The sequence below is a fragment of the Symphalangus syndactylus genome, chromosome 7 (genome assembly GCF_028878055.3).
Source record: "Symphalangus syndactylus isolate Jambi chromosome 7, NHGRI_mSymSyn1-v2.1_pri, whole genome shotgun sequence".
NCBI classification, from domain to species: Eukaryota; Metazoa; Chordata; class Mammalia; order Primates; family Hylobatidae; genus Symphalangus; species Symphalangus syndactylus.
The window spans coordinates 66,620,552-66,645,448 of NC_072429.2; the positions used below are offsets into that span (position 1 = coordinate 66,620,552).

At 35.4% G+C, this 24,897-nt stretch overlaps 1 long non-coding RNA gene across 1 annotated transcript; it reads left to right on the plus strand.

The window, feature by feature from the left end:
* The first annotated feature begins 7,898 nt into the window (after positions 1-7,898).
* LOC129485807 (uncharacterized) lies at positions 7,899-18,854 on the plus strand. Its single transcript, XR_008658782.1, has 3 exons — positions 7,899-8,018; positions 8,843-9,015; positions 18,707-18,854. It is a non-coding gene; the product is annotated as an uncharacterized lncRNA (long non-coding RNA).
* Positions 18,855-24,897: the final 6,043 nt, after the last annotated feature.

The window sequence follows — 24,897 nt, forward strand, 5'->3', positions numbered from 1 at the left end:
AAATAGAAAACTTAATTATAAGGACAAGTTTCCTATGATTTTCCTGTGTAGTTGTTCTACCAATTAATGAGAAAGGAATGTTAAAATCTCCAACTATGTTTGTGAATGCGTCTGACTCATTCAATTTTTTTCTTCATGCATTTTGAAGATGCAAGCAAATGCATTTAGATTTTTATAAATTCCTGATTATAGCTTTTTGAAATGATTTTCCTTTTCTAGCTACTTTTAAAGTTTTTTCTCTATATAGCTATTTTGAACAATTTGATTATACCATGGCTTTCTGTGGTTTTATTTGTTTAAGTTTGTACAGGTTGGTTAATAATTCTGGCTGTCTGAGCCTGTGGTTTTCATAGATTTGGAATATTTTCAGCCATTCTCTTTTCAAACATTTGCTATGGATATTTCCTCACCTGAACTCTATTATACTTCCTGAAAATCCAATTACACGTATGCTAGCCTTTACACATTTCCACAATCCACTGGGGCTCTGTTTCTTCTTTTTTGTTTCAGTGATTTTTTTTTTTTCTTCACTGTGATTTAGATCAACCTGTTTTTATTGTTACCTGTTGTCATTCACTGAATTTTAATTTTGCCACATCTATTGCATTGCTAAGACTCACTTAATTAACTTAAACTCAGATACTATTTTTAATCTCTAGAAGTACCTCTTTGTTTTATTATATCATCCATTTTCTCTCCTATTTTTTTTTTTTCCTGAATCTTTGAGCACTGGGCACATTAGTAACAGATGCGTGAAAGTCCTCTGCTAAGTCGACCCTTTTCGTAATTTGCTCCTATGATCATTTTTTTTGGTCAGAGTTTTGAGTCACATTTTCTCCTTTTGAATGTCTAGCAGTTTTGATTAAATGCTAGAAATCATCATTGTTACATAATTGTGCATTCAAATTTTGCTTTCATCCTTTAAAGAGTGTTGGGTTTTTAGTACTGAGGTGTTAAATTACTTTCAAGTCAGCTTGGTCCATTCAAGGCTGTTTTAAGCCTTCTTAGAGTTGGTATGAATTAGTGTATATTGTAGTGATAGTTTGGCCCTGCCGTTTATATATGACACATTTTGGTTTTCCACTGAATACCTTGGGTGATTAATCAGCACTCTCCATCCTAGCTTTTTATAGCTTGAACCTCTTCCCACCTTGTGAGAGTTCTGAGAATTTTTAAATTTTTGTCTCTTTTGTCATTCTTAATCATCCTCATATTTTTTTGCTCTGTACATCTCAGGCATTTCAGAGGAAATAACATCCAAACATATTTAATCATCTTCATCACTACTAATGCAGTACAAATCACAAACATTCATAGGTTGTATTATTGGAAAAGCCTCTAGTCTACCTCTCATAGACTGTTTTTTCTACTCAGCAGCCAGAATATTCCTTTTAAATCAGAAATTATATTCATAACACTTCTGCATTATCATGCTGGGGATGCTATAACAGAATGTTATAAACTGGGAAGCTCAAAAAATAAACATTTTAAAAAATAATTCTAGAGGGTGGGAAGTCCATGATCAAGGTGGCAGCTGATTTTGTTCCCAATGAGGGCTCTCAGCTTGCAGACAGCCACCTTCATGCTGTGTCACCACATAGCAGAGAAGGAGTGACATGTTTCTCTCTTTCTTTTCTCATGAAGATACTAATTCTGCTATAAGAACCTGAGCCTTGGCCAGGCACAGTGGCTCACACCTGTAATCCCTGCACTTTGGGAGGCTGAGGTGGGTGGATCATGAGATCAAGAGATCGAGACCATCCTGACCAACATAGTGAAACCCCATCTCTACAAAAAATACAAAAATTATCCGGGCATGGTGGTGTGCCCCTATAGTCCCAGCTACTCGGTAGGCTGAGGCAGAAGAATCGCTTGAACCCGGGAGGCGGAGGTTGCAGTGAGCCGAGGTCGTGCCACCTCACTCCAGCCTGGGTGACAGAGCAAGACTCCGTCTTAAAAAAAAAAAAAAAAGAAAAGAAAAAAGAACAACTCACTCTTGTTATCTCTTCTAATTCTGATTATCTCCCAAAGACCCCATCTCCTAATTGCATCATATTGGGGGTTAGAGATTTGACATAAGAGCTAGGGGGTTGTTGGGGGGTTGAGGGGAACAATTCAGTCCATAGCAATTTTTTACACATAACTTCTCCAACTCCAAAGGCTTACCATTTAGTTTTAAGTAACAAATACACTTCTAATTGTATCTCATTATCTTTCCTTCTTCATTGTTCTCTCTACTTCAGACACTCAATTTACTGCTGTTCTTTAAATAAGTCAAGTACATTCTTGTTTCATTTCCTTCTATTTACTGCTATCTAAAATTCTGTTTTCCCAAGATATTCTGATGTATAACACCATCACTTCTTTCAAGTCTCTCTCACTTTATCATAGCGATAACTAACCTCTTTATTTATCATTTATAACAGCCCAGACTACCTAATGGACACTGTCTGTTTTACTTATCTTACTGTTTTAAGCATTTCTCACCTTCTAATATACATTTTAACCTGTTTACTATCATTCCTATGAACTACGACATAGGTTCCTTGAGGTTGGGTCCCCTTTCCTCTTTTAATCACTGTTGCCTCCCCAGCTTCTAGAATAGCTCCTGGGATATAGAAAATGACTCAGAAATATTTAATTTATGGATGAATAAATTATCATATAGAGAATATTCTAGGCAAAGGAATCATAATGTAAAAAATTTCAAAACAGAAATAAACTTGATGTGGTGGAAGTTCCAGGAAACGTTGAGGTATTCTTCAGTGTCGTGGGACAGGGGAGAGTGGTATGAATGACACTCATGAATTGGTAATTTAAGAATTTTGAAATCAAGAGAAGAACTTTGGGTTACATTAATATATATTTCGGAAAAAGTTTTAGACTGGAGTCAAATATTAGAACCATTGTTACCGTGATTTTTATATTTTGTGTTGTGAGTTTGTAATTAGTTCCTTCCTTTAAAAAGTTTTGGGATTTTATTACCAGGGAGTTAAGCTTTTTTGAGGTTAGCTTGATCTTTTCAAGGCTAGCTTGTAAGTTTTATTAGAGTTGGAGGTGATCAAGATTATTGGCCATAGAGCTATCTCAAATATAATGATTAAGTACGAAGAGGAGATTAAAATTGCAACTGTCAATAACTCTCAAATTTAAGTTTCTGCTTTTTCACATATTTTTTTCTTGAATGTTCTTCTGTATTTCTACTCAGATTTCTGTAAGTGAAGCACACATGTTTCTTAATAAGATTTTCCCCATATTAATTATATTTATAAATATCCAAAAGCTTGGAAAGATTGCTTTGGCCTATTTGAGAAATATTTACTGTATATAGCAACTACTGGCAAATTTAAAGAGGCAACCATCATTTTCTCAGAATCATCTTTATTCCTTCTGTATTTTGCCTTCCTCTTTCTGAGATATGTTAGATAATTACTTATGACACACCATGTTTGCTAAATATTGACATAATATTAAACTGATAGATATGTTATTGAGCAGCACTCCAAATTCAAGATAAACTTGAGAAAATCAATGTGAATATTGGCAAATGTTGGTGGAATCATTAATAAATTTGGAGATTTTAGTGTAAGTTAGGTTTATATAACATAACGGGCTTTTCCTTTAATTTATAATATGTAAATTTGTGCACATGTAACATCCATTGTATTTATCATTATAATATTTGGTGGTTATGTCTCATAGATTGTATTTCATTTTTTCAGGGTTATATCTCCTAGAAATTTCTTTATGACATTTTAATTGTATTCTTTTTACTGTTTGTTTTTGTAGCAGGAACCAAGTCAGTACCCAGAACTACAGGACAGTCAAATGCTTCTGAAGAGTCTCCTTTACTTTATCCTTCAGTTGCAATACATCATTTTTGTTCTTTTGCTTCTGTTATTTTAACATAGTCTACAGCTGTTTTCAGGAGCAGTCTAATCTATTTTTTTAATTGAACTTTATATTGACAAAAAAGTTATCTCAAATTCAAAAACAATGATGTACAATGGTTTCTGTCTTCAGTTTTATAATGCTTTCAACATCATTAGTGAGAACATTCAAAATGTAACATCACTTGCAGGATTTTATTCAATTTTTTTGTTTTTTATTCCAAACAAAGTATGAAAGTTATAATTCATAATAAGGCTTCTAGGGACAATGAATAAAAAAACAAGATGTACCCCATAAATTAGTTTGGATTATTTTAGTAAGTATAATAATAAAATTATAAAATTTTTTCTTAACTAGAGTAGTCAAGATAAAAGAGCTTCATAAAACCAGTGTCTATAATAAAATAACACCACTACATAAAATATAAAATTTGTACAATAAGTAGATAACATTGTGAACAATTTAGGCTAATAAGTTTTAAAATTTGGATTAAATGTACAAATTTGCAACAAATATCACTAATAAAAGAGGATATAATAATCAATTTTAAAAGATGCAATGTCCAAAATCGATTAAACTAATTCAGCATCATTCTAACAGCAAAACAACAAAAATGCCATGCCTAGATGACTTTATTGGTAAATCATTTAAATATTTAAAAAGAAAAAACAAGCAATCTTATAATAAATCTCCCAGATAATGGAAAAAAAGGTGAAACTTTCCATTCCATATATTTTTATGATCAGCTTAATCTTGATATTGTCAAGGACATTACAAGTGACAGAAAATATAGGTCAATATGTCTCAGGATAATACATATAAAAATCTTAAAGAAAATGTCAAGAAAATTAACATAAGGAATGAATATCTTGGCTGGGCGTGATGGCTTATGCCTGTAATCCCAGCACTGTGGGAGGCCAAGGCCAGTGGATCACCTGAGGTCAGGAGTGCAAGAGCAGCCTGGCCAACATATCAAGACCCCCTCTCTACTAAAAAAAAAAAAACGTACAAAAATTAGCCGGGCCTGGTGGTAGGTGCCTGTAATTCCAGCTACTCAGAAGGGTGAGGCAGGAGCATTGCTTGAACCTAGGTGGTGGAGACTGCAGTGAGCCAAGATTGCGCCACTGCACTCCAGCCTGGGCAACAGAGCGAGACTCTGTCTCAAAAAAAAAAAAAAAGAATGAATATTTCATACAATACGTTCATTTATATCTGTATCTGAATCTTTATATCTCTATATCTATCTACCTACCTATTTATGTATCATGTACACATAAGAAATCAAAGCTATGTTAGACTCTTCCAATAATGTTATGTTGGGTTCCTATTTGAGACAAGGAACAATCATATAGCATCATGTCAACAGACTGAAAATACTTAGTAAAATTCAAACTCGCCTTATTACATAAATATTTCTAAACATTTATTTTTTTCCTGTAAAGGAAACATGAAAATCTGCAGCAAATATTCTATTTAAAGATTAAATATTTTTAAATTTCCCCATGTGACAGAAATCCACATTATCACTGCTTTCGTCGTACACTAAACTATGAGACCTAGCCAACAAAACAGAGTAGAAAGAAAAATATATGGTCTAAACATTAGGAAGCAAGAAATTATTTGCAGATAACATAGTCATGTATGTGATTAATCTGAAAGAAACTTGAGATAAACTTTTAAAATGAGTTGATGCACTAGCCAGGTACACCAATTAGTTTTTTTGGTCTCAGTTCAGGCTGCCATAAGAAAACTTTGTAGACTGGGTGACCTAAAACTGAGAAATTTCACAATTCTGGAGGTTAGAATTTTCATATCAAGGTGCCAATCAGTTTGGTTTCTGGTGAGAGCTTTTGTCCTGGCTTGCAGACATCCACCTCCTCACTTTGTCCTCACGAGAGAGAGACATCCAGTGTTCCTTCCTCTTTTATAAGGATACCAGTTCTATTGGATAAGGATTCCACTCTTATGACTTCTTTCAACCTTAAACACCTCCTTAGAAGACTTATCTCAAATTCAGTCAACTGCAGGGGACGGGTAGAACTTCAACATATTATCTTTGGGGAACAAAATTCAGCCCATAGCAATGTTCGAAATCTCTACATAGCAAATTGCAAAATGTTATTGATGTAGATTAAAGAAATCTAAATAAATAATTTTCCCAGTTCATAGTTTGAAAATGTCTATATTATCAATGTGTTTATACTCTATAAAAGTTTAAAAATTAAAATTGATTTAAAAAATTAAAATTAAAAATTAAATTAAATCACCATCACATTCAAGTCCATTCATCTGAAGAAATGACCATATATATGTGTGTGTGTGTGTGTGTGTGTGTAGACACACACACAAATAAATACATACACACACACACACACATATATATATTTGGCAAAAGTAGCCCTGCAGAACAGTGAGGACAAGATAATTTTTAAAATTAGTTCTGTGTCTGCCAGCTACTTATTGGCACAAAAATAACCATCATTTCTTCATTCATAAAATCAGTCACAGGTTGATTATGAACATAAATATGAAAGAAAAATTGATAAAGTTTTTAGATTTTTTAAATTATACTTTAAGTTCTGGGAAGGACATATTAATAATATTATAGGAGGCAAAGATTTCTTAAACACCATGTGAAAGAACTAAAGATAATGGAAAAGGTGAATAGATCCGGGGAGTGGGATACCCACAGGGGGCTTTGAAAAGTTTTGAGATCTTCCTAGCTATTATAGGCCAGGGAAAGGACAAGGCCGTGTGTATGCATAGGAACAACTTGACAGGATCCTGTCTGTCAGCTCTGACTGACCATGAGGCCCTGAGCAAACCATAAGTAATGGTTAAGAGAGAATTTTCAACTGCCTAAGAGTGGAAGGAGTGTCCCAACACCAACGTGAGACTCTTTATCAAGAAGGAGAAGTATTACAGTTCAAAGAATTTTAAGTTAATTTCTGGCCAACCAATAGCTGACCATTGAACAAACTGAACAGTGATTGCAGAGATTCCAACAATAATAGAATAGAGTTAGTCCAAGAGTGTCATTTAATAAACAGACATTAACAAAAACCACAACAATGAAACAAAACAAAGGAACTCATACAACAGACCCCGGGAATAAGAGGGAATCTGATTTCTAGAGTTGCCTCATTATATTATCTGAATTCTCCAGTTTTCAACAACAACAACAAAAATTATGAGACACATAAGGAGACAGTGAAATATAGTAAATAAACAAGAAAAAAAAGCAGCCAATATAAATTGTCCCCGAGGAGGTTCAAATATTGGACTTACTATATAAAACGTTTAAACAGGTTATTATAAATCAATTCAAAGAACTAAATAAAACCATGTGTAAAGAAATAAATAAAAGAATGACTATGATATGTCACCAGAGAATATTCATAAAGATATCAAAATAATATAAAAGAACCAATTAGAAGTTCTGGAATTGAAAACTACAATTACTGGAACTTTTAAAGTTAACTGCTAAGTGGATCAACGGCAGATTGGAAGTGAAAAAATAAGAATCAGGGAACCTGAAGATAAATCAGTATAGGAAAAGTATGAGAAATGGAAAGAAAAAAAGAATTAAAATAAAGAAAACAGTCCTTTGGGAACCTGTTGAACACCAGCAAGTATAATAATACACAAATAGTCATAGTACTGGGAGGAGAAAAGAGAGAAAGAGAACAAAGTGTATTTGAATTATTGATACTTGGAAATGTGCAAATTTGAAAAATAATAATCTATAGGTCAAAGATACTGAATAACTCCAAGTTGCAAAAACTCAAGAACTACAGCAAGACACATTGTAGCAAAAATATGAAAATACAAAGAGAATTTTGAAACAAACGATGAGAAGTCACTCATCACAGATCAGGGACCCTTAGTTAGATTAATAGCAAAGTTCTAAAACCGTGGAGACCAGAAGGCAGCAGGATGACATATTTAAGCTGCTGAAGGAAAACAGACAACAAAGCTTGTCTACCAAGGATTGTTACTGGTCAGGGAAGAGCAGCGACTTAAGAGATGTCTTTAGATTGAAGTCCAAAATTGCATTCCAAAGTACAAACTGGATCAGAGGGAAAGATCAAGAATAGCTCTTTTGAAAACTTCTGGAGAAATCCCCTGTGAGTTTAGTAGGATATACTATTTTACTGACTTGCCTCCAATCTAGAATAGTAAGTTACTTTCTTCTTTAGCCTAAATTTTATCCTTCAGCCCCAAAGGACTTTGGCATCTGGTGGAGCATCTTTATTTGTTTTGAATCATTAATATTGATTTAGCAAGAGCAGAATATTTTTATTTATAAGCATATTATATGTCTATTAATAATAAAAAGCATAAATGACAATATTTTAATTATTTGAAAATTATTTTTATTTCGGAAAAAATCATATGGTGAGAGCCATTCATAGTAGAGCTAGACATTAATACGTGAATATAATTTCAAGATCTGGTACGAAGTACGATTACATTATGTTTGTCATTTGATATGGTATTTTAAATGGTTTCTATTCTACTATATCTTCAGGCAAGTTGGGCCACTTTTCTTGCCACTATACCTTATACATGCTTTATTTATACCACTATGCAGTCTCTATTATTTTTTATTCCTTTCTGGGCTACTCACTCTACTGAGAACTTAATTAAAGCAGAAATCAGTCCTATTTTTGTCTATAGAGCTTGCATTATAAATGTCACTAAATATAGGTATGGAAAAATTATTTAACTGCTTTGGTTTTCATAACCGTTAAGCATATGAGGAAAAGCTGTGTCTTTGTATTAACTGTTTTCAAATGGTTAGCCAATACTGCTCCTTGAAGATTCACTCCTTTCTATAGCAGGCACTCAATTTATTGGTAGATTGTGGCAGAATCTCTTATTTGGAAGAGCAGTAGAAACTTCCTATTTCAAAGGTTCTTTCATCTTTTCTTTATCTCTTTCTTAACAGTCACTCTGATGAAAATTTGCACTTTAATGCATCCACCAGGACACTATGCCTAATGCCAGAGAGCCCCAGCAGAGTGCAGATATTAGGAGGCTACATTCAGAGCCTAGGATAGAACGTTATTTAAACTTTACAGTTCTGGGAGATCAAAACTTCTGAATCCACAATATAAAGAGGTATGGTATAACAAGACATAATTGTATTATAAATTCTGTTACAGTGATTTTTTTGGTCCTCATTTGAACAAGCTGTGAAGATTCCTTTCTTCATTTCACTCTGACCACAGGATACTATTATTTCTGTTTGCTCAAAAGAGCTTAAAATAAAATCAACAAATGGCAGTTTATTTAGTAACTAGGACCCACAGAATTCAGCTGTGTGTTAGGAACATAAAATGTATATAGCACAAAGAATACACAGTGCCTTTTAAAAGTGAACTTGCCTCATATTTATAGTAATCAATGATAAAAGAGTACTATAAATGTCAAGGTTATATGACACTCTAATGAGAAAACTCTGTGCTGTCATGGGGAGAGCAAGCAGGAAAATGAGTTTGTCTGATTCTAACTCTTGTGCCCTCCACTATGCCTCACACTGTCCTATTATGTTTTTAGCTGAAGATGATATTTTTTAAAAGGTTATAAAAGCAAAACATCTTAATGAGTTAAAACACCACTGTGCCTCACACTGTCCTATTATGTTTTTAGCTTAAGATATTTTTTAAAAGGTTATAAAAAAGAAAACGTCTTAAATGAGCTAAATCACCATGTAAAATATAAAGAAATGGTTCTTAATATGGTTGTTGAAGTGTACATAAGATACTGACCATTGGATTTTCAAAGGGAATGCTTCCAGTTTTGCCCATTCAGTATGATATTGGCTGTGGGTTTGTCATAGATAGCTCTTATTATTTTGAGATACATCCCATCAATACCTAATTTATTGAGAGTTTTTAGCAAGAAGCATTGTTGAATTTTTTCAAAGGCCTTTTCTGCATCTATTGAGACAATCATGTGGTTTTTGTTGTGGGTTCTGTTTATATGCTGGATTACATTTATTGATTTGCATATGTTGAACCAGCCTTGCATACCAGGGATGAAGCCCACTTGATCATGGTGGATAAGCTTTTTGATGTGCTGTTGGATTCGGTTTGCCAGTATTTTATTGAGGATTTTTGCATTGATGTTCATCAGGGATATTGGTCTAAAATTCTCTTTTTTTGTTGTGTCTCTGCCAGGCTTTGGTATCAGGATGATGCTGGCCTCATAAAATGAGTTAGGGAGGATTCCCTCTTTTTCTATTTGTTGGAATAGCTTCAGAAGGAATGGTACCAGCTCCTCCCTGTATATCTGGTAGAATTCGGCTGTGAATCCATCTGGTCCTGGATTTTTTTTGGTTGGTAAGCTATTAATTATTGGCTGAATTTCAGAGCCTGTTATTTGTCTATTCAGAGATTCAACTTCTTCCGGGTTTAGTCTTGGGAGGGTGTATGTGTCGAGGAAATTATCCATTTCTTCTAGATTTTCCAGTTTATTTGCGTAGAGGTGTTTATAGTATTCTCTCATGGTAGTGTGTATTTCTGTGGGATTGGTGGTGATATCCCCTTTATCATTTTTTATTGCATCTATTTGATTCTTCTCTCTTTTCTTCTTTATTACTCTTGCTGGTGGTCTATCAATTTTGTTGAACTTTTCAAAAAAACCAGCTCTTGGATTCATCGATTTCTTGAAGGGTTTTTTTGTGTCTCTATTTCCTTCAGTTCTTCTCTGATCTTAGTTATTTCTTGCCTTCTGCTAGCTTTTGAATGTGTTTGCTCTTGCTTCTCTATTTCTTTTAATTGTGATGTTAGGGTGTCAATTTTAGATCTTTCTTGCTTTCTCTTGTGGGCATTTAGTGCTATAAATTGCCCTCTACACACTGCTTTGAATGTGTCCCAGAGATTCTGGTATGTTGTGCCTTTGTTCTCATTGGTTTCAAAGAACATCTTTATTTCTGCCTTCATTTCGTGATATACCAAGTAGTCATTCAGGAGCATGTTGTTCAGTTTCCACGTAGTTGAGCGGTTTTGAGTGAGTTTCTTAATCTTGAATTCTAGTTTGATTGCCCTGTGGTCTGAGAGACAGTTTGTTATAATTTCTGTTCTTTTACATTTGCTGAGGAGTGCTTTACTTCCAACTATGTGGTCAGTTTTGGAATAGGTGTGGTGTGGTGTTGAAAAGAATGTATATTCTGTTGATTTGGGGTGGAGAGTTCTGTAGATGTCTATTAGGTCCACTTGGTGCAGAGCTGAGTTCAATTCCTGGGTATCCTTGTTAACTTTCTGTCTCGTTGATCTGTCTAATGTTGACAGTGGGGTGTAAAAGTCTCCTATTATTATTGTGTGGGAGTCTAAGTCTCTTTCTGGGTCTCTAAGGACTTGCTTTATGAATCTGGGTGGTCCTGTATTGGGTGCATATATATTTAGGATAGTTAGCTTTTCTTGTTGAATTGATCCCTTTACCATTATGTAATGGCCTTCTTTGTCTCTTTTGATCTTTGTTGGGTTAAAATCTGTTTTATCCGAGACTAGGTTTGCAACCCCTACCTTTTTTTGTTTTCCATTTGCTTGGTAGATCTTCCTCTATCCCTTTATTTTGAGCCTATGTGTGTCTCTGCATGTGAGATGGGTTTCCTGAATACAGCACACTGATGGGTCTTGACTCTTTATCCAATTTGCCAGTCTGTGTCTTTTAATTGGAGCATTTAGTCCATTTACATTTAAGGTTAATATTGTTATGTGTGAATTTGATCCTGTCATTATGATGTTAACTGGTGATTTTGCTCGTTAGTTGATGCAGTTTCTTCCTAGTCTCAATGGTCTTTACAATTTGGCATGTTTTTTCAGTGGCTGGTACTGGTTGTTCCTTTCCATGTTTAGTTCTTCCTTCAGAAGCTGTTTTAGGGCAGGCCTGGTGGTGACAAAATCACTCAGCATTTGCTTGTCTGTAAAGTATTTTATTTCTCATTCACTTATGATGCTTAGTTTGGCTGGATATGAAATTCTGGGTTGAAAATTCTTTTCTTTAAGAACGTTGAATATCGGCCCCCACTCTCTTCTGGCTTGTAGAGTTTCTGCCAAGAGATCAGCTGTTAGTCTGATGGGCTTCCCTTTGTGGGTAACCCGACATTTCTCTCTGGCTGCCCTTAATATTTTTTCTTCATTTCAACTTTGGTGAATCTGACAATTATGTGTCTTGGAGTTGCTCTTCTCGAGGAGTATCTTTATGGCATTCTCTGTATTTCCTGAATCTGAATGTTGGCCTGCCTTGCTAGATTGGGGAAGTTCTCCTGGGTAATATCCTGCAGAGTGTTTTCCAACTTGGTTCCATTCTCCCTGTCAGTTTCAGGTACACCAGTCGGATGTAGATTTGGTCTTTTCACATAGTCCCAAATTTCTTGGAAGCTTTGTTCGTTTCTTTTTCTTCTTTTTTCTCTAAACTTCTCTTTTCACTTCATTTCATTCATTATCTTCCATCACTGATACCCTTTCTTCCACTTGATTGAATTGGCTACTGGGGCTTGTGCATTTGTCTCGTAGTTCTCTTGCCATGGTTTTCAGCTCCATCAGGTCCTTTAAAGACTTCTCTTCATTGGTTACTCTAGCTAGCCATTTGTCTAATTTTTTTCAAGGTTTTTAACTTATTTGCCATGGGTTTGAACTTCCTCCTTTAACTCAGAATAGTTTAATCGTCTGAAGCCTTCTTCTCTCAACTTGTCAAAGTCATTCTCTGTCCAGCTTTGTTCCATTGCTAGTGAGGAGCTGCCTTCTGTTGGAGGGGGAGAGGCACTCGGATTTTTAGAGTTTCCAGTTTTTCTGGCACAAGACAGGGATGCCTTCTCTCACCACTCCTATTCAACATAGTGTTGGAAGTTCTGGCCAGGGCAATCAGGCAGGAGAAGGAAATAAAGGGTATTCAATTAGGAAAAGAGGAAGTCAAATTGTCCCTGTTTGCAGATGACATGATTGTATATCTAGAAAATCCCATCATCTCAGCCCCAAATCTCCTTAAGCTGGTAGGCAACTTCAGCAAAGTCTCAGGATACAAAATCAATGTGCAAAAATCACAAGCATTCATATACACCAATAACAGACAAACAGAGAGCCAAGTCATGAGTGAACTCCCATTCACAATTGCTTCAAAGAGAATAAAATACCTGGGAATCCAACTTACAAAGGATGTGAAGGACCTCTTCAAGGAGAACTACAAACCACTGCTCAATGAAATAAAAGAGGATACAAACCAATGGAAGAACATTCCATGCTCATGGGTAGGAAGAAACAATATCATGAAAATGGCCATACTGCCCAAGGTAATTTATAGATTCAATGTCATCCCCATCAAGCTACCGATGACTTTCTTCACAGAATTGGAAAAAACTACTTTAAAGTTCATATGGAACCAAAAAAGAGCCCCATCGCCAAGTCAATCCTAAGCCAAAAGAGCAAAGCTGGAGGCATCACGCTGCCTGACTTCAAACTATGCTACAAGGCTACAGTAACCAAAACAGCATGGTACTGGTACCAAAACAGAGATATAGATCAATGAAACAGAACAGAGCCCTCAGAAATAATGCTACATATCTACAACTATCTGATCTTTGACAAACCTGACAAAAACAAGAAATGGGGAAAGGATTCCCTATTTAATATATGGTGCTGGGAAAACTGACTAGCCATATGTAGAAAGCTGAAACTTGATACCTTCCTTACACCTTATACAAAAATTAATTCAAGATGGATTAAATACGTAAATGTTAGATCTAAAACCATAAAAACCCTAGAAGACAACATAGGCAATACCATTCAGGACATAGGCGTGGGCAAGGACTTCATGTCTAAAACACCAAAAGCAATGGCAACAAAAGCCAAAATTGACAAATGGGATCTAATTAAACTGAAGAGCTTCTGCACAGCAAAAGAAACTGCCATCAGAGTGAACAGGCAACCTACAGAATGGGAGAACATTTTTGCAACCTTCTCATCTGACAAAGGGCTAATATCCAGAATCTACAATGAACTCAAACAAATTTACAAGAAAAAAACAAACAACCCCATCAACAAGTGGGTGAAGGATATGAACAGACACTTCTCAAAAGAAGACATTTATGCAGCCAAAAACACATGAAAAAATGCTCATCATCACTGGCCATCAGAGAAATGCAAATCAAAACCACAATGAGATACCATCTCACACCAATGAGAATGGCAATCATTAAAAAGTCAGGAAACAACAGGTGCTGGAGAGGATGTGGAGAAATAGGAACACTTTTACACTGTTGGTGGGACTGTAAACTAGTTCAACCATTGTGGAAGTCAGTGTGGTGATTCCTCAGGGATCTAGAACTAGAATTACCATTTGACCCAGCTATCCCATTACTGGGTATATACCCAAAGGATTATAAAACATGCTGCTATAAAGACACATGCACGTGTGTGTTTATTGCGGTACTCTTCACAATAGCAAAGAGTTGGAACCAACCCAAATGTCCAACAATGATAGACTGGATTAAGAAAATGTGGCACATATACACCATGGATTACTATGCAGCCATAAAAAATGATGAGTTCGTGCCCTTTTTAGGGACATGGATGAAGCTGGAAACCATCATTCTCAGCAAACTATTGCAAGGACAAAAAACCAAACACGGCATGTTCTCACTCATAGGTGGGAATTGAACAATGAGAAAAAATGGACACAGGAAGGGGAACATCACACACTGGGGCCTGTTGTGGGGTGGGGGGAGTGGGGAGGGATAGCATTAGGAGATATACCTAATGTTAAATGATGAGTTAATTGGTGCAGCACACCAACATGGCACATGTATACATATGTAACAAACCTGCACATTGTGCACATGTACCCTAAAACTTATAATAAAAATAAAGATACTGGCAGCTGGGAAGAAAAAATAATAAATCCAGAGAGTGAGCAATAACGTCAGCTTATTCTTATTCAGTTGACCCTCACAATTCCATGCCACAAGCTTTACAATGACACAAAGAAATATCAAAAGGCTAATGATATACAGGGTTTTCCATGAGGATGTTTAATCAGAAGAGTTAAAAAATGCTTTCATATGATCCATAATCAATACTAGAGAGGTAATAGTTTATACTTGTGACTAATTATTTAAAGACACTGTAATAAGTAAAAGGTTATTGAAAATAGTGGTAAAATAAAAAGAAGGCATTATAATAAAAATGAAAATTAATCATGACATTTTTGAGAATTAAGCCTTTTGGTCAGTGTCATGTTGTGAGATAAATATCAATTGAAAGAGTTGATTTCAATGGACAATGTTGTTTTTCCTGCATTAACATATTTGCTTAATACTCTGCTAGAATAATTAATGGGTACTATTAGAAAGAAGTGGAATTAGGCACTGCCCAGTGCCTTTTTACATGAACAGCACATTTCAAGCAAGATGCTCTTGAGGACTGTGCTGGCACTCCCTTGGGTTTCTAAAGTCTATAAAAAGCGCTAAGTGAACATAATAGCAACATAAAATCAATACATTCTTTAGCTTAAATTTTTTTCTATTAAATTTATATCTGTACTATTTACTAGTCCTATTAAATTATAGACACAAAACTCATTTTCACTCTAGTTCATGCCTTCTTTCAGCCAATTTGTGTTGTGTACCAACTGTTTCAGGCTCTGTTCTAGGCCCTGGATATAGTAAAAAATCTTAAAAGAAAAATAATGACCTAGAGTTTATGGCACAGCTTTGCTCCAAAGTCAAAAAGATCTGCACTGTGATTCACCCCTAAGGCTTATAAAATATTCCATAGTGCATCCTTATCTACCTGTAGATACTTCAAACACCCCAGGGTTATACAGCAACATGAACAGCAGTCGGGACTTTTACAGAGCCTCTCTTCCCCAAACATACAGCCTTTTGGATTAAATAAACTGGAATGGCATTCCCAAATGAGATGTATGTTGTTTCCAAAATCCAAAGTGTCCCACTAAGGATGGCACCTTTTCATGAAGGAGGGAGCAGGCACAGCAACTGTCCTCCTTGCGGGACATTTCTTCATATATCCTGATCACTATGCCCTAAGATTTTTACCAAGGTGGTGTATGTTTGTCTCTGAATTTGGGCGAGGTTTATTTCCTAACTTCTGGCACACATGTGACTTACAAAAATGTATAGGATATTTTACTACTTTCATCAGTATGACAACATCCATGTAGTGGATTAGTGTGATGTCCAGTAGAACAGAGTAAAGTCCCAGTTCCTGAGCACTGATGATGGGACAGGGCTAGAAAAGGTTTTAATACAACTGAGACAGAACAGCAAAGGTGCAATGCTGCATCTGTTGCCTTGAACCAAACTGCTTCTGATGGCCACTGCTCTGAAGTACAGGGTAAATTTATCAGTTCATTGGGGCATACAGGTACCAGGACATATATTGATTTGCTGTCACCACAAAATCACATCTGTAATAGCAGCTATATTTGGAGACCCCTTGTTTCAGTTTATGTGAATCCATTTTCCTTTCCTGAGGTACTCCTGTCTTCTGCCTAAGCCTAAGAGACAAGGTGAATGGTGATGTGGTAGAAGTCTCCCAGCTGTATCTTTCTGGGCCTCAGTGGTAATGCTTTCCTCTGAAATTCCATATTACTTTTGGCTTACAATTTAATTAGGTAGGAGGCCTTTTCATGGCATGCACTCACATTTACTATTAAAATATTGTTCCACATGTCTGGTGTCCAATGTGTGTTTCTGCTAGTTGCTGAATATATTATTTCAACTATGTATTTCAGAACTTAGGAAGGAACTATGGAATGTGTTGAAATATATTATACCCACTTTGAGATCAGTCGGGGAAAAAATTCCATTAATCACCTGGCCTCTCTGAGTTACTCTGATGACTACTGTACTATGGTGTCATTTTGGATTTCAAGGAATTAATGCTAATTTCACATACGGTCCATTAATATTTAAAAGTCTGGCTATTTCCTCTTCTTCAGTGTATAGTTGCCATGTTGTGGCTTCAAGTTCCTTGGGTGCGGGCCAAATTTGGCTCAGTAACTTTCTTTTTTAATTAAGAACATTTTAGTTGAACACAGTCATTCTCAGAGTCTACAGCTGCTGTAATGCTATAATGGCTGGATTGAGTACTTGCCCACAATGCCTCAAATATTTACTAACTTTTCCTATACAGACAAAGTTTGGTGACATTTGACTTATGGTATAAATTTTTGGCAATGTACAAAGTCTTCCTTCAATATCCTTACCTCTTTTTAAAGGAGCTCTAGTGTTGTGAATTGGATCAAGTCTGAGAATTGGCTGAGGGATCAGGACTTTTTGTAATGATTGAAGTGAGGGCCCCCTTCTTCAGATCTAGAACTTTTCTATTATCACATCAAGTTAGGCTTTAGTAGACTGCCCATCTATTTCAATTGCACAAAAACCATTATCATTAGCAAATGCCAAATATTTTTTGTGGTTTATTCTGTTTTGTTATGATTTCTGCTTTGATGCCCAGTAGAATAGTCACATTTACCTTGTGTCTGGTGGTTAGGTGGCACCACTTGGCCACTCCCTTTCCAAGACATAGCCTGCTCATTGAATTTAAGAGCCGCAGTGCAAGAGCGGAATTTCCTCTGTCATTTCTGGCCATCGATAGCCATTAGAGAGCTCTTCAAAATTAAAAGCGAAGCTATGCTAGTTCTACTAAGATGTATTAGCTCCATTCCTCCCAAGTACTCCCAGTTACATCTAAAACACTCTGGACATTACACAAAAATACAAGTGTAAGAAAACTCTGAAAGGTGGAATGAAGAAGAATGGCTGCCTTGTCAACTTGGGACTTGAAGATGTTCCTTAGGTTCCCTTAATGTTTCCCAAGTATCTTGGACAGGGTGCTGGGAAGCTTCCAATCCAGAACTAAAAAGACACAGACAAAAATGTTGCAAGAAAATCCTTGTTACCCCCAGTCATAAGTCCATGAAAAAAAGGTGACCTAACAACAGAAAACCTTTTGTGGCAATACCCACACTACTCCAGTCAACCCTAACATAAAATGGACCTCATTGGGGTTTCAGCCCCCACTTCACTACACTATAGAAGCACAAAGATCACCCAGTTCCACTGCAGGGCCATGAAGACAGATAAACTTCTGGTCCTGCCTCACAGAAACATCTGTACCAGATGGTGTTGGGCTGAATGGTCAGGTTACCCTCATCTCCTGCTCAGAGAAGCAGGTGGGGGTTGATCTCTGAGATGGACTTTAATTTAAAAAAAAAGACAACAAAAACTTAGATGAGCTAAATTTAACAGTTTATTTGAGCAAAACAATGGCTCTTCTGCAGCAGCATGAATAGTGAGCATTTATAGGCTGAAAATGATCCTTGGGGGCCCAACATGAAAACAAAAGTAGAGTAAGCACCTGATTGATTGGCTATAGCCAGACATTTTCCTCAAAGGTGAGGTACGGTGAGGTTTTTGCCTTGTTCGGATGTGATCCTATGGCAGTATCCTAGTTGTACAAGCAATTTTCTGGAGGCTGTCATTGGCTAAAGTTCGTTATTTATTTATTTAAGTCAGTTACAATAAATGCTTCCAAATTAAGTTCTGTTTGGCCTACTTATTTAATACCCCAGTTACAGAGATAACTTCAGACTAATGGCTTCCTTATTTGCCTTGACAATACTCCTTTTGTTTTAGCTTCTCAATCTTGATAGATTGACAAAAATTGGGAGCATTAATGCCACTCTCTGTCATCATTATAATGGACTTATTTGGTTCCATTAAGGAATTGATAAGTCATAATATCAGACTCACTAAAAGGTTCTTCATGTTTTTGTCATTCTGCAGGTAGTGAGGCCATTTTATGCACAGTGGGTGGCTGCATACAAGCATTTAAGACTCTTGAGAGGATACAGTGCATGAGAGAGACCAAAGTGATGACTATCAGGAGGATAATACCAAGAGGCTGAAATATTCCCTATAACCAAAGACTCTGCAGACCAAACTAATTAAAATCAAATAAATCAAAGAACAGCCAGAAGAGGAATCTATTTAAACCAAGTAGTCATTTGTTGATATTTTGTAACTGAGTTTCTACAATACCAAATATACTTATCCAATATCCAAGTGCAGCAGGGGGTGTTAGCTGTGACACACACTTCTTGCTGTTGAGCCAACGGATAGTCCAAAGCAATCCTGTTATCTAAAAAACAAAAACAAAACCTTTATCAAGAAAGTTTAGAAAAGTTTGCTGGGTAACTATGACCTTTGCAGAAGAGTCAGCTATAGTAGCATCTGTCTGAGACAGTTCTCTAATTATTACCTCATTTATACTTTTGCCAAGTTAGGAAAAACACATTCTACCAAGAGATGCCCATTTAGAGAGATTTATACCCACTGGTAAATTTCTCTTTAATCTATAGTGCAAATTAAGAGGTGTAGACCAATATTCGATTTTTAGTTTGTTATGAAGTGGTAACATTAGAATCCCTAATCCATAATGACTTCTTATTTTCCACTTATTGAGATATGGAGTTTCCTGTGAGTATAGTTGACCATTATATTTTCTACAGATCAAAACAAATTCTGGAGAGGCACAATAGACAGTTCTCTGCAGGGTGCCTTGTGATTTAGCAGTCACCTGTAGGGAAGTACTAATAGTATTTATCCAAGTCTCCACTACTGAATCTTTGCATGACTGAAGGCTAATGACAATTAGGAGATTAAGGTTATTAATTTGTCTGTAAAATTTCAAATTATTTTGTCTTTGGTTTTCTTATTCAGTTTCTGGCATAATTTAACTATAAATCCCTCCTCATAGGTTTTACTTACTGTTAGACTGAAACAAGGAAAGTAAACATGTTGATCTTAAAGCCTAACCTACAGCAAGGACCAGAGGTGCAATTTGAACAAGTAGTCGCACAGAAAATATCAGTGAAATTTGTTAGAGGGTAAAGTGGAAAAACTTTACGATCATATGGAGATTTTAGTTTAGCATAACATACGTGATATTCAGTTATGTTTACTGTAGAAGGTATCAATTTCAAATGATCAGTTATCACATAATTTTGCCATGTGTAAACAGAAAAGTAACACAAGGAAAATAGAAAAAGAGGCACAAGTTTTACAATAACAGAGGAGAGAAATCTTGATCTCTGATCTTGGGAAAGCTGTTCATGTCTAGGCTGTGAAATGCTTCTGAGAACAAACCTCCATGGTCAATTTTACCATGAGGTCTTAAATGACTGTACAATCTGAAGAGCCTAGAGGGGCCCTCTTGAGTTGAGAAATACAGACCCAAGGCTTAAGGCCCTGAAGTTTTGCTGCAGTGTGGGTAGTGAGAAGAACTTGGTATGGTCCCTTCCAAAAGGAGTTCAAGGGCAATCTTTCTCTGATGTAGCCTCTAAAATATCCAATATTTGGGTTGTAGATCATGAAATGCCTGGCTGTCCTCAGTTGACAGTTTATGAAAGGCTTATTTTACCTGGTAAAAATATACTTTGACATAGTGCTTTAAAGCTTTGCAGTACTGAGTCACATCAGAGTTTATAAGAACAGGAAATATATGACTTTCTATTATGTAGAAAGCATTAGAGTCCTTCCAGGAACTGTTTAATAAGTTTCAGTAACAGTTTAATAAGGAGCAAATTTGTATTTTGCAGTGGAGGTGAATCTGATTGCCTTCAAGGCCAAAGATTGCCGTTGGTCAAGGCAATCCAGTTGATTTGACTAGCTTTACCAATTTCAGACTTAAAATGCCATTTGTCCTTTCAACTTTATCAGAAGTTTGGGGAAGGTAGGGATAATGATAATGTTGTTGTATTTGTAGTTCCTTATTTAACTGCTTTAAAACTTGTTGAAAGGACCACCCCTAACACTGGAGATTCCTCCCAATGCGTTATAAAGAAAATATATTTTCTAATAAACAAATTAACTACTATTACAGCATCAGCCGCCTTGCCTGGAAAAGCTTTTACCCACCCAGAGAACATAGAATTACAAGAACATATTGATATTCCATAGAGGGTAGCATTGAATGAAATCTCTTTGAAAATGTTCAAATGGTCCAGCAAGTGGCAGAAATGTATCATCTGAGGTTATCATTGTCTTACCTGAGTTATGAGTTTGATAAACAAAATATCAGTTACAGATCATTTTACCAATTTTAGAACAGTCGTCCCACCAATATGTTTTCACAGTTTGTCTTATTGTATCTATTTCACGATGAGTTAAGGAGTACAGAGATTTTAATAATGGAAGCTTTAAGTACTCAGGAAGAAATAGGCAGCCAGCTGGGTCCTATGCAAGTACAAGCTTAATGTTATATTTACATCATTTTAAATATTAGTTTTATTTCTCCAATTCAGGTGCAACATACTATTTACTAAATAGTTTACCAAAAATTGTTTGATGTGGATCAGTCTTATGATGTTCATTGAGATTGTTTATCTCAACTGTTTCAGTACTAGCTTAGAGCATGAAAATATGCTAAGGCATTTCCTTGGTATTCAGTTAATTATTGTTCTGCTTGATATTGGTTTAGCAGTTTTATGAATCAGTTTCTTCATTAAAGTTGTAACAATTCTTACCTGGTCCAATGGTATAATCTTAAAGTTATGGGGAACTTGTACTTGACAGAGTTATTTCCATGAATCTTCTCAAAGGGAAACATTTTAGGATTATAGTTGCTTGCAAATGCTTTCAGAAAGGTCTCAGAGTAAAACAATTAACTGTCTGTGGATGATAAAACATTTAGAATGGCTGTAGTTAAAAATCTACTTTTGTAGTTTCAAGCTCCTGACTAGTGGAATAAATAGAAATAGTAGGCATACCATCAGTAAATATTTTGCATTTATCATGCATAACTCGGGCAAGATTCTCAGGGTTTTCAGCTGATGCTGTCTTTCTTCCTACTCCTCACCTTATTGTGTGGAAAGTTTCATCTTTTCTTCCCCCAGATGTTGGATGCTGCAGCTGCCTCTACCTCCTTGTGGACTTGAAAGTTAACAGGCATTGCCATTATTGCTGCTTTCAGTGTTCTATTTCTGTGCTGTACCTGGTTATGTTTTTCTTTAAGCTACTTTACAAAACATTATTGTTGCTATGAGATTTTAAAGGGAGGTGAAATTTCTCAAAACAAGACCTTACATTCTTAAAATCGATTCTTCATCTCTATATTGCTGAAATTGAACTCTGAAGATTGATCAACGACTCCTTAATTTTAATTATTAAAGACTCCTCTTTGTCATTTTGCCTGATTACCTTGTAGCTTTTGATATTCAGCACACCTGGAATGCTGACTTTTTTGGACATGCTGACTTTTTCGGACATGCTGACTTTTTCCTCCCCTGATTCCAATTTGCTTCCTGACCCTAACATTAAGGACTCCCCAAGCTTTAGTCTTCAGGCAATTCTCTGTAGTGTCAATTATTAGGAAACTGTGTTCCCTCCCATGACTTTAATCATTATCTCTGAGCATATGGTACCCTAGTGTTTCCATAAACCCAATCTTCATTGCTATCTAACCAATTGCCTATCAGGAATTTTCACCTGTGGTGATCTAATTTCAATGTCTAAAATTAAAGGTATCTTTTCCAAAAATAAATAAAAAGAAAAAGAAAAGAAATCCAATACCCTTACAATATCTCTATTATTTTTAAGAACACTACCATTTTTTTATATTAACATTTAAGCTTTAATTAGAAGTACAACTTTTTTAAGGTAAGTTTTAGGAACAGTACTCTTTCTTTGATTAGTATCTAGAATTCCATCTTGAACACTGCCATTTTTGTCTTCTACATTGCTGGCAAATATGCAACTTAAAAAAATTATCTGTGCTCTATTATTATTATTAAGCCAGTCATTATCTTATGTTAATTATTTCTCAACATCACTTATATCTGTATTTTCTCCCTATTACCACCATTTTAAGTGTAAAAGTTAATTCCATAACACTGTGAGAATGTATGTATAGTTTAGACTTTATTTCTTAATCTCAAATCCTTCCTATTGCCAATGTCAAATTAATCTTCCAAACACAATAACATCATGTTTGTGGCCCAATACTATCTTCCTTCCTTAATATGGTATTTTATACATTTCAGAATCCTGAAATGATAATTTCCATTCTTATAGGCAAAGCACATGTAAAATCACCATTTATAGCAGATGCAACTAGTGGTCAGAAATAGACTCATTTGCTCTAAGTCATACAGCAAGTAGTGACTGCACCAGATCTTGACACAATTCAAAACTTGACACTAGTTCATCTTTGTATGGACTTTTATTACATGGGCTTTTAAAGTAGCATAACTTAGTGCATGATGTCACATACTTTATAAACATCAAAATATCAAGAACTAGATAACAGCTCAAGCCATTCAAACAAATATTTGATATTACTGTTTCAGGTTAAGTGAGAATAAGCTTGTCTTAATATTTCTAAGCATATACAAAGCTCTAAAATATTTTCTTTTAATATTACTTAAATAAAAAGTTTCTTATATATATAATGCTTGGAAAATAATAGTATACATAAAAGTATAAGTACGGCCTAAATAGCCTGAAGGTCATTTAATACAGTATTTTTCTTTTACTACTATTTTCTCTTTAATGTTTATTCTTTTGGTATGCAAGAAATACATGCACATATGTACATAAGAGCTACAGTCACGATTATTCACATTAGAGGAAAACATTTACTTCCATTTGATTTCTTACACAGTTATTTTAAGTTATGGCACTGACAGTTTCTTTGAAATATGGCTTTAGTAACAAAAAATCAAATCATAAACACTTTACTGTACTTTTATTGTTTCCGTTTTTAGACTTTAGGTATAAAGTATTAAATTCATATTTAATGGTAGAAAACATTTAAAAAATACACAAACCTCTCTGATACACAAACCTCTCTGACCTACACTTTCATTTTCTATCTAAAAGTTCTTTGGCCAGGCTCGGTGGCTCATGCCTGTAATCCCAACACTTTGGGAGGCAGGGGTGGGAGGATCACCTGAGGTCAGGAGTTCGAGACCAGCCTGGCCAACATAGTGAAACCCTGTCTCGATTAGAATACAAAAATTAGCTAGACATGGTGGCACGTGCCTGTAATTCCAGCTACTTGGGAGGCTGAGGCAGGAGAATTGCTTGAACCGAGGGGGCAGAGGTTGCAGTGAGACAAGATCACACCATTGCACTCCAACCTTGGTGATAGAGCAAGACTCTGTCTCAAAATAAATAAATTAAATAAATAAATAAATAAAAGTTCTCTAAATTGCTGCATTTTAAGACTGAAAAAAAGTTTATTTTTTTATGTGGATGTTCTTCTGATTTTTGGACCAAGATTAAATTGTAGATATTTGCATATAGAATACATAGTTTCTCAGTATCCCACATGTAACCATGCGTTGAATTTCTAAAAAATGATGTTACAGCAAGTATTAAAATATGATATTCCTTATTCAAGAAAGGGTTTTGCAAATTCACATTATAATTGTATTATTTTCCTGAGAACTATTTATTTAGAGATTTATCTCTATCATCTATTTTTTCCATTTCCCTTTTTAAATCTATCTCAACATGTCATAGTCTATGTGTCTTCATTAGATTTTCCTTCAGGTTAAGTGTTCCTTATCTTAAATGCTTGGGACCAGAAGTGTTTTGGATGTCAGATTTTTTCTGATTTTAGAAAATTTGCATGTACATAATAAGATATCTTGGGTATGAGATTCAAATCTAAACATGGAATTCATGTATGTTTTATATATGCTTTCTAAACATAGCCCGAAGGTCATTTAATACATGAAGCAAAATTTGACTATGATGTAGCATATGAGGTCAGGCGTGGAATTTTCCACTTGTGGCATCATGTCTACCCTCAAAAAATTTTGGATTTTGGAGCCTTTAAGATTTTGTATTTTCTGACTAGAGATGCTCAATTTATTTGTTATTTCTCCTGATTTAAAAGTGGTGCTTAAGAGATACCAGCAATGACAATCCTATCCCAACAAAATGAAGTTTTAAAGTTCCATGTACAAGCA